Raw genomic sequence first — 14,696 nt, 5'->3', positions numbered from 1 at the left:
ACTAAAGCCACACTTTGACATGGGTCACCCACGGCAGAGACTGGTAGGTATGGTCGCAGGCGCCGGGCAATTCCATCTCCACCCCCATGTAGCACTTTGGGGCCATGCGCATGGGAACGTGCTCCCGCAGACCCACCCTCACCTCAGTGAGCTGCACGCCCTGGGCCTCCTCCCCAGCAGTGTGCAGCCGGGAGGATGGAGGCCCTGGACCCGGCCGCTGAATGAGCAGTCTAGGGGCAAGGAGGTTCCTGGGGATTCTCCGCCATGGGGCCACAGCCCCCGGGTCAGGGTGTTGCCGCAGCCCGGTCACCACGGACGTCTGCCGCCGGGGGTCCGACCTGCACGGAGCTCAGCCGTCCCAGGCGTGTGAGCTGCCCCTGCCTTCCGCAGCTACACCGCGGGCGGGCCGGGCTGACCTGTGTTTTAAGGCCAGGTGAGGGAGGGGGTCCTGTTACCTGAGGCACAGACCAAAGACGCTGGGCGGCGGCCCTGCTTCCGGACGCCATCGGGGGCCTGCCATCCAGCAGCGGGACAGAGGACACGTCCGTGGGGATGCGGTGCCCACTTGCTGACGGTGGCGCAGGAGGAGGCAGCGCCCTGAGCCTGGCCTGGGGGAAGAGGAACAGCTGAGGCGCGGAGAGCTTCGGTGGGCTGGGGCGGGAGGCAGGGGATGGAGAGGCGCGTTTGAGGCCAGGCCGTGAGGGCATCTGGGGCCCGCGTGCTGGCTGGACGCTGCAGAGACTGGGGCGGGCGGGCAGGGGGCCAGCAGGAGCCTCACATGTGGCCTGCGGGTTTGCCCTTCACCCCGCAGGCCCCAGGGAAGCCCTGAGCTGTTGAAGCCTGGCAGTGACCATTTCCCTGAGCCCCTGCTCCCACCGCCAGCTCCTGGAAACTACGGATTCATTTTCTGTTCCTGTCATTCCTGTCTCCTCCAGGATGTCATGTAAATGGAACCATCAGCTTTTGAATGTGGCCCCTTTCAGTCAGCAGAATGCATTTGAGATTCGTTTGCCGTGTTCTCTTTCTTTGTTTGCTTATCTCTTCTACCATTGAGAGAATTTTGGCAATCAGGCATAAAGCCTCTAGAAACATTTGCATACAGGATTTTGTGTGACCATAGGTTTTCCTTTCATTTGAGTAAACACTTGGGACTGAGAACACTGGGTGTTATTGGTAAGAGCTTTTGTGTAACTTTATGAGAAACTCCTGAAATATTTTCCAAGATAGCTGTACCTGTCTCGCGTTCCCACAGCAGTGTGAGATTTCCAGCTGCTCCCTGTCCTTGTCAGCACTTGGTACTGTCAAGTTCTAGGCTTTTCCCTCCATTCTAATAAGTATGCAAAGGTATTTCAGCATTTTGTCATGGCTTTGATTTGCATCTCTCTAATGACCAGTGATGTTAAGCATGTTTGCATGTGCTCATTTGCCATCTATGTATTTCCTCTGGTAAAGTGTATGCTTGGATACATTGTCTAGACTTTTAAGTTGGGTTGTTTTGTGACTTTTGAATTCTTCGAATATTTTCTGCACCAGTCCTTTATCAGCTATGTGATTTGCAAGTATTTTCTCTCAGTTTGTGTCTTGTCTTCTCATTTTTTTAGTGATCTCTTTTAAAGAGCAAAAGCTTTAATTTTGATTAAATCCAATTTACACATTCTTTCCTTTTTGGATTGGTCCTTTAGTATTACCTCTGAGACCTTTTGATCTCTGCCACTATCATAAATATTTTTGCCTGTGTTTCCTCCTGGAAGTGTATAGTTTTAGGTTTTACCCTTTAGGCCCTGGTGATCTTTCAGATGCATTCAACAATTATCTACTGAAGATGGAGGAAAATCTATTTTCTTTAAATGAAAATTTTCTACAGTAATAGTCATTAAAAAAAAAAAAGGTAGATGAAACCAAAACCAAACCAAAACTGAAACAGAAACAAAACAAATACACAAAAACCAAAAAGTAGACCAAAGGGCTCAAATCTGTGTCCTTTAATGACAGGGCAAGTCCACTTTCAGCATATCTATCGGACGTGGCTGTAGCCAGGCTTCAGGCTCACATAGAAAAGGTTGAGTCTGTTGCAGTTTACAGCACACTTTTATCATTGACATTAAAAATATGAAGTATGCTCAGTGTGTTACCCCTCCTTAGCAGATGCACATTTCAGTGTAGGATCTCAAGGAATGCATCAGTGCAACATTGATAAAATGTTGATAAAATCCCTGCACATGTCTCTGTCATGTGCTGGTTCTGATGACTTGTGCCTCTGATTTATACTAAATAAACTTGTGCCACTAATATACTCCAGAAGAAAAAAACAAGGTGGTTCAATATGCAGAAAAATAAAATAGTATTCATGCTTTCAGATTTAATGGCCACTGTATATATATATATATATATATATATATATATATATATATATATATGCATCTTTATAAAATATATGATATTGCGGTATATTTCTGTTTCTATTTCCTTTTGTTTCCTACTCAGTGCTTTTTTTTAAGACTCCCTCCTGTTGCAGTAGGCAGATCAATTCTGTTTCTTCTAATATTGTACAAAATTAAACAATATGCCTTCCACATAGTTTCTTACTTGTTCCCAACACAGATTTCTGACCTTCCTGATGCCATAAACAATGCTGTGAATTGCCTCCTACCCACCACCAGGAAAGACCTCTCTGAGAATTTCTCTGGGTTATATGCTCAGAGGAGGGACGGCTGGGTCACTAATATGGGTGTACTTAACCTCACTACATACTACATACTGGCAGGATGGCTGGACTGGTTTACTTTCCCATTAGTGGTATATGAGGGTTCCTGCTTTTGCATTTTGTTTTTTTCACGTTCTCACTCTCATTTCATTTGATCTCTTTTCACTTTATCCTCCTCATCTGACAAATGAATGCTCTTATTTTTGTTTATATTTGGATCTTCTTGTGAGTTTGTGCATCTCATCATATTTTTCCTAGTCATTTGGATTTTCCATTTATAAAGTGTCCATTCATATACATTTCCAAGCTTTTCTTTTCTTTTTTTTTTCATTTCCAAGCTTTTCTATAGGATTTTCTGTTGTTTTTTTCTTCTTATTTTCCAGTTATTTCTTGCATATTCTGGACATTAATCCCCTATTGGTTTTAGAGAGAAAAAAAAAATCTCTTTCCTTAGTCTGTTATATGTTTATTAACTTTGATTAGGCTATCTTTTATGATAAAGAAATCTTTAATTCTACGTAGTCATGTACTTCAATTTTTTTACCTTTTTGTTTCATTCTTTCCAGGTCTTCTTTAAGAAGTCCTTTTCTGCCCATAAATCAGAGATATTCTCCTCCATTTTCTTCCATTAGCCTTTTAGTTTTTCCCTACAAGATTCAATGGTCCTTAATTCCTCTGGATCACTTGAGTAATTATTGAAGATCAATTGAGGATATTATTTATATCAAATGATATAAATAGTTTTATTTTTCCACATGATGACTTAATTTACTCAGCAACACCTACTAAATAATCTGCCCCTTCCCATTTACTTGTGATGCCAACTATATAAACGCATACACATACACATTGTTCAAAGAAAACTGAGGCATATTAAAAAATTTTTAAGTTTATTTGAGCAAAAATCGATTTGAATAGGGAGGCACCAAGCCAGAAGAGGTTAAGGGCACTCTGCCAATAGGAGCCGGGAGAAGGGCATAGGTGTAGAAGCAAAGAATGGAAATTATTTGAGGGGCTGTAGCTTAAAGCCTATTTGGCTCTTTGTGTTTGGTTGTTCCTAGCATTTCAATTTCATGACCTTGAGGTATTTATAGGCTTTGGTTTGGGTTGCTTAAGTGGGGTGCTAGGGCATCAGATCCACCTCAGTCTAATGGCCTCCCTGTTTAATTAATTTAACAACACATGCACACAGTCGATTCTCATTACTCCCTGTAGTTGTCTTCTGCTGCTGGGTTCATGAATAGTGCTAAATTGATACAAAAGTGGTGAATAGGAAACCATTGTTCCTAGGGGAAATACAAGGTCAAGTTTCTTTGAGCCTCTGATCACAAGGTTTTCATCAACCAATACATACAGAACCTTGTTTTGTAGGTGTTTCTGTTTAAAGACAACTTGTTTAAGATATATTTCTCACAAATAATTACATTCACTATCTTAGAGTGATTTAAAGCCAGGGACTTTGGAGGCCACTCACATTTTATAGGTTCATTTGCCAACATCCTTGTAAAACAAGACGGTCTCATCAGCATCTAGAGCCTGCTCTTCCATGTAGAACTCTTTTCCTGCATAACGCTTAGCAGGTATTTTTAAAAATTCTTCTGCAGCCTCTTGATCTGTGGAACCTCCCCTTCTGCAAGTTTAACATTTTTCAGACTGTATTGCTTTTTGAAACTTGCGAGCCAGCCGACACCAGCCAAGAAGGATTTAGCATCCCCTGCCCCTGGGTAAAATGTGATAGCAAATGTCTTTGGCTTTAATGGCGCACAACAATGCTGTCTACTGTGCTTTACCTATGGGTCATCATTTTGAGAGTTGAGTCCACACCCCGCTGCCATAGCTTCATCATGCACTCTGGATGTTACTCTAGCCCATTCCTGAGCAGCCTCCTATACAGATTAGCAAATTTCCTTGTCTTTTCTGTGGATATATTGTATTGTTGGATCCTTAACATTGAAGTCATCATGGCCAACAGCACCCTCACACATACCTGAAAAATATTTATCAAAAAAATGTATTTTTTTTTCCTAAGGCACACCACAACTTTTTTTGCTTAGGAACACTAGACAGTACTTCAGCACTATGCCTGCAGACCATCTTAAACATTAAAATCAACACCCACCCTGCCCACCAAGAAATGTGAAAAACATGTGAACAAACCACAAACATTGGTTCACAATATGAAAACTGAAACAAGAAGACAGTGTTGCCTTGTTTGCCTCAGCTATGAACATGTACATCCAATAAGTCAAAATTTTCACCACTCAGCACATGTTCTCAAATGACCCCTAAGACATTATGAATATTGATTGTGGGTTACAAATAAATTTTAGTGAGTAGGCAGATTTATAAATGTGCAATGCACAATTAATGAAGATCAATTACATTTGTTTTTTTTTTGTTTTTTTAAATTTTTATTTATTTATGATAGTCACAGAGAGAGAGAGAGAGAGAGAGAGAGAGAGAGGCAGAGACACAGGCAGAGGGAGAAGCAGGTTCCATGCACCGGGAGCCCGATGTGGGATTCGATCCCGGGTCTCCAGGATCGCGCCCTCGGCCAAAGACAGGCGCTAAACCGCTGCGCCACCCAGGGATCCCTACATTTGTTTCTGAGCCACTTTTCTTCTCCCTCTATCTATTGTTATGTACCTGTACCACTGCCAAAGTTTTATTATCGTTGTTTTGGATTGTGTCAGTGTCCAATAGGATGGATTTCTCAGTGCTTTGTTCTCAGTTTTCAAAATAGACTTCTCTATCTGTGTATCTCAGTCTTTCTGTAGACAATTGTAGTAGAATCTTTGAACTCCTCACATAATCCAGCTGGAATTTTATCAGGCATTCAGTTTGTAGATTAATTAGAGAATAATTTATTTTAATGTTAACTCATCCATCCATGAACATAGTATATCTCATTTGTTTGATTTTCTTTTTTATCAATTACTATTTTTATATTATTTACTATTTTAATTCCTATATACATTATAGATCAATTGTAACCATTGTGAACTCTATCTTATTTTTTATTTTATTTCTAAGTTGGGTGTCATAGATGAAGAACAAAATTAATTTTTGTGAGTTCATATTTTATCTTATAGTATTGGTAAATTCTCTTATTATGATTTATCTAATGGTCCTGTTGGGTTTTCTATGTAGATTATCAAATTTGCAAATAAAGACTGTTTTATTTCTCCTCTTTGAATTCTTTAAGCTCTTATTTTCTTTTTCTTTCTTTCTTTCTTCTTTCTTTCTTTTTTCTTTCATCTCAGAGTGGTTGCCAGTACCTCAGGATTTATATGTAGTGGTAAGGATGATGGTAGGCATTTCTTATATTGATAGCTTTTTGAGCTTTTTTTAAAAATAAAAATCATCAACAGATGTTGAATGTTACCTAGTACTTTTCTGCATATATTTTTATAATAATATGATTTTTGGTTTTAGTCCTTAGTACCTTAATCCTTTTTTTAAAAAAAAGATTTTATTTATTCATTCATGAGAGACAGAGAGACAGAAAGAGAGAGAGAGAGAGAGAGGCAGAGACACAGACAGAGGGAGAAGCAGGCTCCACACAGAAAGCCTGATGTGGGACTTTATTCTGGGACTCCAGGATCACACCCCCAGCCAAAGGCAGGCACTAAGCCGCTGAGCCACCCAGGGATCCCTAATACCTTAATCCTTAATGTGGCTGCTTTCCTGATGCTAACACATCCTTAAATTTCCAGGATAACCTTTTCTTGATGCTGTCACATTGCCAATACCCATTGACTTGGTTCGCTAATATTTGTTTAGGGTTCATGAATAGAAAGAACTGTTACATTTCTTGTACTCTCCTTATTCAATTTCAAAATCAATCATACAAGAGAGATTATCTATTCCTTTGATAGAATGCACCCATAATACCTGTCTTAGTTCAGGCTGGTATAGGAAAAATACCATAGACTGGTTGACAACAACAAACACTTATTTCTTAACAGTTCTAGAGGCTGGGTATCCAAGATAAAGGTGCCTATAGATTCCCTGTCTGATGAAGGTCTGCTTTCTGGTTCATGAACATCCATTTTTCGTGCTGTACTCCCACACGGTGGAAAGAGAGTAAGGGAGCTCTCTGGGAGTCTTTTTTATAAGGACACTAATTTCATCATGGACACTCCACCCTCAAAACATACCTAACCACTTTCCAAAGTCCCCATCTCCAAATAACATCACACTGGGGGTTAGGCTTCAACAAAGGAGTTTTTGGAGGATACAAACAGTCAATCTGTAGCAATACCCTTTGGGCCTGGGAATTTTTTGGAAACTTTAATTTCCCTAATAATTATTAGTCTACTCAATATTTCTTTCTTGTGCCTTTTTTTTTGTATTTTATATATTTCCAGAATTTATTCATTTTGTCTAGATTTTCTGCATTGGTTTCTTAATGATTTTACTCTGTTATATCTCTGTTGTGTTATAGTTAATCCTCCTTTAATTCAGGATTTGATTTACACCATCTCTTTTTTTCTTGGATAGTTATGCCAGAGGTATGGGTACCTGGTTAGGCAGATTTATCTTCTGATTTGTTTGTACTGGCCAAAGCAGATCCAATTTTCTTTAAAAATCAGCAAAGCTTTCCGATTTTTTGGTAATTATTATTCTCTTTTTAAATTTTCTTTCGGATTTTTCCAAACTAGACAACCTCTTGGGAGTCATATCACAGGGTTTAGAGTATGTAAGTTAAATGTAATTTCATGTCATATATGATAGAAGAGAGAGACCAGATCCCTTTATCTCAGGGAGATTAGGGTTTAAGGGAAATTAGTTACATCAAAGCAAAAATTACACCTGTGGTGAGTTCTAAGGAGTGGAGAAAGCCTATGAGAATTTTGGCAGTTAAGGAAGGTTTCTCTTTGCAAATAATGAGATTTAATCTGATGAGGAAGAGAAAGAACAGCATTTTGTATGGGAGTAGGGGGACAGCATGAACAAAGGTTCTAGTGCAGGGAGCCAGTATGACTGAGTGAAGAGAAAGAAAAATAAATACATCCAGGGATTCCTGTAGTTAAGTCTGAAACAGTGGGGTTGATTGTATGCTTAGACAGTAGTGTTGAGAATGAGCACGAGATTATAAACCCAAAGAGGTCTGAATTACGGTTGGAAAAAACCAAAAGACAAATTGGAAGATATAAATCTTATTTGCATCCAGAGAAGAACGACAGAGATAGATTTTAATAAGTGAACATACCCTTCAGAAAACACTTCTCCCTCACTGCAAGTGCCATAACAAATATTGTTTTGGGAAGAGTTTGAAATTGTTCCTACATTGATTTTAAATAATTAAAACTCAAAATGTTTTAGTTTAAATAAAAATTTAAATTTAAAATGACTCTTTGGGTGAAGGGGGTCAAAAGGCACAAACTTCCAGTTATAAAATAAATGTCATGGATACGTAATGTCCAGAATTATGATTATAGCTAATAGTACTGTATTATAGATCTACAAGTTGCTAAGAATAAATGTCTTTTTGTGTGTGCATGAATAAACACTTTACTTTTTTATGAAATTATTTTGTAATGTAATTTTAAATTCTAATAGAGTTAATGCACGGTATTTTATTAGTTTCAGGTATAAAATACAGCGCTTCAACAATTTCATACATCACTCAGTGCTCATCACAAGTGTGCTCCTTAATCTCATCATTTATTTCATCTGTCCCCCCACCCACCTCCCTGCTGCTAACCATCAGTTTGTTAAGAGAATAAATCTTAGAAAGTCTTATCACAAGAAAAAAAAAGGTTCTTTGGGATGATATAATCCAAGGGAGCATGTTAGATCTGGAGTAAAATTTGTTCACCTTTCCCATCACTTAATATTAAAGATTAATATATTTTCAACTTATAAAATAATTTTTGCCTTTAACTTAATTTGAGGGAAAACGTGCTGATTAGGAAACTTCCATTATGCAACAACCAGCCTTTCTTAAGAACACAGACTCAGAAGCAATGCATGATGACATCTCACCTTGATTCATTGAGAAAGTGGTGTGCACACATTGACACTTCTGTCTATGCTGTGCCATATACTAGCTTTTTGGTTGAAAGAGGATATCCACAAGCACTAAATATCTCTTGAAGTGAATAGGCTTCAGGTTTGCTTACAGAATACAAACTTCAGCCGCCCCAAATATGTGAATGTAGGCTGCAAATCTGAGCCAAAAATGAGCCAAGAAATTGGGAGGATGTGATTTATAGCTTCTGTTCCAAAGAAGTTGAAAAAAAATTTGCTCAGCCTAATAGGGTTTTAATAGATTCTTTCCCATGACACATATTGCAAAATAGAACATTAAGCATGACAGAAGCCTTATTATGACTATAGATTTAGTAATGTGACAAACAAATCGCCTTGGTTATAACACCTGAGATTGCTTCATTTGGTTTTGCAGCATATGGAATTCTTCTTGGTAAACCATTACACATATAATATGCCTTTCTAATTAAAACCAGTGATTCCTGGGATCCCTGGGTGGCGCAGCGGTTTAGCGCCTGCCTTTGGCCCAGGGCGCGATCCTGGAGACCCGGGATCGAGTCCCACAGTCGGGCTCCCGGTGCATGGAGCCTGCTTCTCCCTCTGCCTGTGTGTCTGCCTCTCTCTCTCTCTCTGTGACTATCATAATAAAAAAAAAATAAAACCAGTGATTCCTTTGTCACCATTTATTTCATCAGTTCTAAATTTTTTTTTAATTTTTATTTATTTATGATAGTCACACACACACACAGAGGCAGAGACATAGGCAGAGGGAGAAGCAGGCTCCATGCACCGAGAGCCCGATATGGGATTCGATCCCAGGTCTCCAGGATCGCGCCCTGGGCCAAAGGCAGGCGCCAAACCGCTGCACCACCCAGGGATCCCCTATTTCATCAGTTCTAGGTGCAGAAACCTTCATAGCATCATATGATAAAGGCCAAATATCACAGTCTGCAGTGCAACTCCCCCACAACCTTCCTTCGTGGTCCTGCCACCTTCAGGCTCTTATAGGAAACTTAGAGATGTTTCATGATTTTCCCTGAATGTGACTTGAACTTGCTTGCCTCTGTAGTTTATGAAATGCTGCCTGGAAAGTCCTTTCTTTCATCTTGGTATACTGAAATTCTTGTGACTCTCTTAGAATCAGCTCATATGCACCATGTCTCCTGGAAACTTTATGTGTTCTTCATGATTATGTTTCCCAACCTCAGAACACCAGTCTTAGGCTCATAAGATCTCTATGATCTTAAGGACTTTGCTTTTTGGAGAGTCACAAAACAAAAGCAGTACCTTAAATGCTCTGAGAAGTCATATAGCAAAGACACCTGTTAATTTTTGTTCAGCTCAGGAGTTCATAAACATATTTGACCATGTAATTCTCCCCTTGCCAAACAACATCCATTAGTATTTTAGAGAGCACACTTAGAGAAATGTTTCCCTACTATACTGTGTTCCTTGTTCTCACATCCTATTTATTCATTCATTCAGTTAAGATGGTCAAACATGAATGGGTCAAACAGGGTCCTTAAGGAAGATTAATAGGGCAGTATGTGAAGATGAATAATCAAAAGAGGAAATATATTTGTTAAGCATCTACTACATATAGCACATGCTCAAAACACTTGTACACATTTTCTCATTTAATTCTCAGGACAGAGCATATTAAACATTTTATGAATGAAGAATTTGAGGAGTTATTCCTCACATTCTGAGAGTTAAGCCTAGGTCTATCCAACTGGGGGAAACCAAAAGTTTCTATGTGATAGGATAAGAGGTAAGAGATTTGATTGTAAGAATGGAGAACAAGACCCAAATGATAGAGAAGCATGAGGAAAAAGGGAGGGGCCCTATGCTCTGTAGATTTCCTTGTGTTCTCCTGTGTGTACTTGTGTGTATGACAGTACCCTGTGGTGTACTAAGGTATTCCACACATGCTCACCTTCACAATACATTCCTCATCATAGGTAATCACAGCTAACATTCAGCAGTAACAATGCTTTCAATGTATGAACTCATGTAATCATCACAACACCCTTTTGAAGTGGGTTCTGTTACCACCATCTCCATTTTACCAGGAAGGAAACAGATTCAAGATGTTAGGTAGCTTGCCAAGGATCATGGAGCTGTTAGGTATACATCACTGTCTCAGCTGGCATGTGAACATGTCAATCTGGTCCATCTGTAATATTATGCATACTGTCTTCCAACTCAATTTCAATAACTACTGAGTGAATTAGTCTCTCATCTGTAAATGGACATCTGGGCTCTTTCCACAGTTTGGCTATTGTGGACATTGCTGCTGCAAACATTGTGGTACATATGCCCCCTTGAATCACTATGTTTGTATCCTTTTAGTGTAGTAGTAATAGTGCAATTGCTGTGTCATGGAGTAGATCTATTTTTAACTTTTTGAGGAATCTACTATTGTTTTCCAGAGTAGTTGTATCAGTTTGCATTCCCACTAACAGGGTAAGAGGGTTCCCCTTTCTCCACATCCTCACCGACATCTGCTCTTTCCTGAAGAGATGATATATACAATGGAATATTACTCAGCCATCAAAAAGAATGAAATCTTGACATTTGCGATGATGTAGATGGGGCTAGAGGGTATTATGCTAAGTGAAATAAATCAGAGAAAGACAAATACCATATGATTTCATTCATATGTGGAATTTGAGAAACAAAACAGATGGACATAGAAGGGAAGGAAAAATAAAATGAGAACAGAGAGGGAGGCAAACCATGAGACTCTTGACTATGGGAAACAGAGCTGCTGGAGGTGAGGTGAGTGGAGGGATGGGGTAATGTGGTGATGGGCATTAAGAAGGGCACTTGATGTGGTGAGAATTGGGTGTTGTATGCAACTGATGAATCACTGAATTCTACCCCTGAAACTAATAATAAAAAGAAAAAAATACTGAGTGAATTAAAAGACAGCTATTCCTTCTCATAGGTCTAGACTTTTAGCTTTTTAACCTTGCTAAATGTTAATGTTGTAACTAAAATAATGGTGCCTATGGCAGTCAGAAAGATAAAAACTGCTGTTTTCATTTTCTAAAGGGAGAATAAGAGATCAGTTTCTTCCAAGATATTCCACAGGAGAGAAGATCCCTCCTCCATGCTTTCTTCTTGCTTCTAAAATGTGGCCTGAGCCTCTGGGTGAGTGGCAGTAGTATCTATTGGGATGGGGATTGCTGGGGAAGAAGTAGATTGTGGGTAAGGGCAGAGAGGTCTAGAGTCAGTGCAAATCAAACCCACCATCAGATACCATCTCATGCCCTTTAGAATGGCTATTATAAAAAAAAAATTAAAAAAAACACAAAACAAAACGGAAATAAGTGGTGGTGAGGATGTGGACCAAATGGAATGCTTGTGTGTGGCTAGCAGTATACAAAATGTCTTCCACTGCGGAAGACAGTTGGGCAGCTCCTCAGAAAGTTTAACGCAGAATCACCATATGACCCAGCAGGCCCATTTGGTATACACCCCAAAAATTGAAGGCAGGGACTCCGATACTTGCACATCAATGTGCATTGAAGCATTATTCACAGTAATCAAAAGGTGGAAACAATCCAATGTCCATCAACAGATGAGTGGGTAAACATGTGGCATATACATACAATGGAATGCTTAGCTTGAAAAATAAATGAAATTCTAACATGAACTACAGCAACGATGGACCTTGATGGCTTTATACTTAAGTGAAACAAGCCAGACACAAAAGGATAAATACTGCATGATTCCACTTATATAAGGTGCCAAGAATCGACAAATTCATAGAGACACAAAATATAATAAAGGGTTAACAGGGGCTGGAGAGAAAGGAATGATGGGGGGAGGTTATTGTTTAATTGGTCCAGAGTTTCTGTTTGGGATGATGAAAGATAGACAACATTGTGAATGTCCTTAATGCCACTGAACTGCAGATTTACAAATGGTTAAAAAGGTAAATTTTATATTTCATGTGATATATTTGACCACAAAAAGGAATATACAAGCCCAAGAAATAATAGAGAACATTTTTCTGAAGATCCAGATGACTTGGAAAAAAATGTAACTTGCAATTTGCCTTGACTATGCTTGCCATTTCAGGGATATATCTTTCCACCTTCCAGTATTTGAAAAGAAACTTAATCAAAAAATAGAAATATTAAGTCACTGCACAAAAACAATGGCAATTCAACCCAAATATATACTTAGAACAGAAAACCAGTGCTTATTACCTGCTGTTTTGATCTTTTAATTAATAAAGGAGATGGAGGGTGTTAGTTGACATTTCTGATTTTTACAGTTTTTACATTTACAATTTATACATTTTACAAATGTATATACCTGAGTAGCCAACACACAATCATGTTACACTTAGCATATATCTGCTTTTGAGATTCATCCATGTTGTTATGTGTTTGTTGTTATTATTGCTGAGTGGTATCACAATGTATGAAAATACTGCAATTTGTTATTAATTCAATGTTTTATAGACATTTGGGTAATCGTCAGTGTGGCTATTAAGACTAGAACTGCTATGAACATTTTAATATGAGTCTTTGGACATACGTTTTCATTTATCTAGAGTAAATACCAAGGAAGGGATTGCTGGGTATGCTAAACATGTCTTTAACTTCATAAAAAACTGACAAACTATTTTTGAAAGTGGTTGTACTATTTTAAATTCCCACCACCAATGCCTGGAAATTCTGGTTGCTCTATATTTTGGCCAACATTTGGTATTACTGAACTTTAGTATATGAATTTTAGCCTTCTGTTGGGTGTGTAGTGTAAACGTGATTTTATTTTGTCTTTCTCTAATCACTAATGATGTTGATCATGGTTTCATGTGCTTATTTCCCATCTGTAGACCTTCCTTGATATAATTATCTTTTCAAATATTTTGCTTAAAAAATTGGGTTGTCTTACTATTTTGTAAAGTTCTTTATATATTCAAAATTCATACACATGTATTTTTAAGTTTTTTTGAGATGTAATTCACACACCATAAAGTTATCCATTTAAAGTTCCAGAGATTTAGTATAATCACAGACTTGTGTAAATATCACCACAGTCTAATTTAGGACACTTCCATTATCCCCAGAAGAAACCCATACCCATTAGCAGTCATTATCCATTCACTCCCCACCCCCAGCCCTGGACTCCCACTAATGTATTTGCCTATTTTGGACATTTCATAGAGTGGAATAATAGAACATGTAGTATTTGTGACTAGTGTCTTTCACTTAGCATAAATTTTTCCTGGTGCATCCATGTGGTAGCATGCATCAATACTTCATTCCTTTTATTGTCAAATAAAAAATATCATTCTATGGATATACCATATTTATTCATCAGTTGACTGACAGTGGAGTTGTTTCCACTTTTTAGTTATTATAAACAATGCTTGTATAAACATTATATACAGGTTTTTGTGTGAATGTATGTTTTCATTTCCCTTGGGTATACAGATACTCGTTTGCAAATATTTTCTCCAAATCTATGTCTTCCCTTTTGATTTTCTTAACAGTATCTTTTGGGGGGCAAAAGTTTAAAATTTATATGAAGTTCAATTTGTCAACTCTTTTATGATTCATTCATGTTTCTTGTGTCTTATCCAGAGAAATCTTTCCTTAACCCCAGGTCACAAAGAATTTGTTTTCAACAAGATTTACAATTTTAGCTTCTATATTTAGGTCCATAATTCATTTTGAAACAATTTCTGTATATGGTATGAGGTTGAAATCAAGTTCATTTTTCTGCATATGGATATTTAATACCAGCACTGCATTCTGAAAAGATGGGTTATCTTGGCACCTTTGGCAACGATTGACTGTAAACGTGTGGGTCTTTTCTCAACTCTTAATCCTGTTTTCTTGATGTAGGTCTATTCTCATGTCAATACGATCCTATATTAACTACTGTAACTTTATAGTAACTCTAGAAGCAGTGTTAAGTCCTCCAACACTATTCCTTTTTAAAACTGTCTCGTATACTTGAAATCTTTTGC

The sequence above is a fragment of the Vulpes vulpes genome, chromosome 2, assembly GCF_048418805.1.
Source record: "Vulpes vulpes isolate BD-2025 chromosome 2, VulVul3, whole genome shotgun sequence".
Taxonomy (NCBI): domain Eukaryota; kingdom Metazoa; phylum Chordata; class Mammalia; order Carnivora; family Canidae; genus Vulpes; species Vulpes vulpes.
This window is presented reverse-complemented; position numbering follows the sequence as displayed.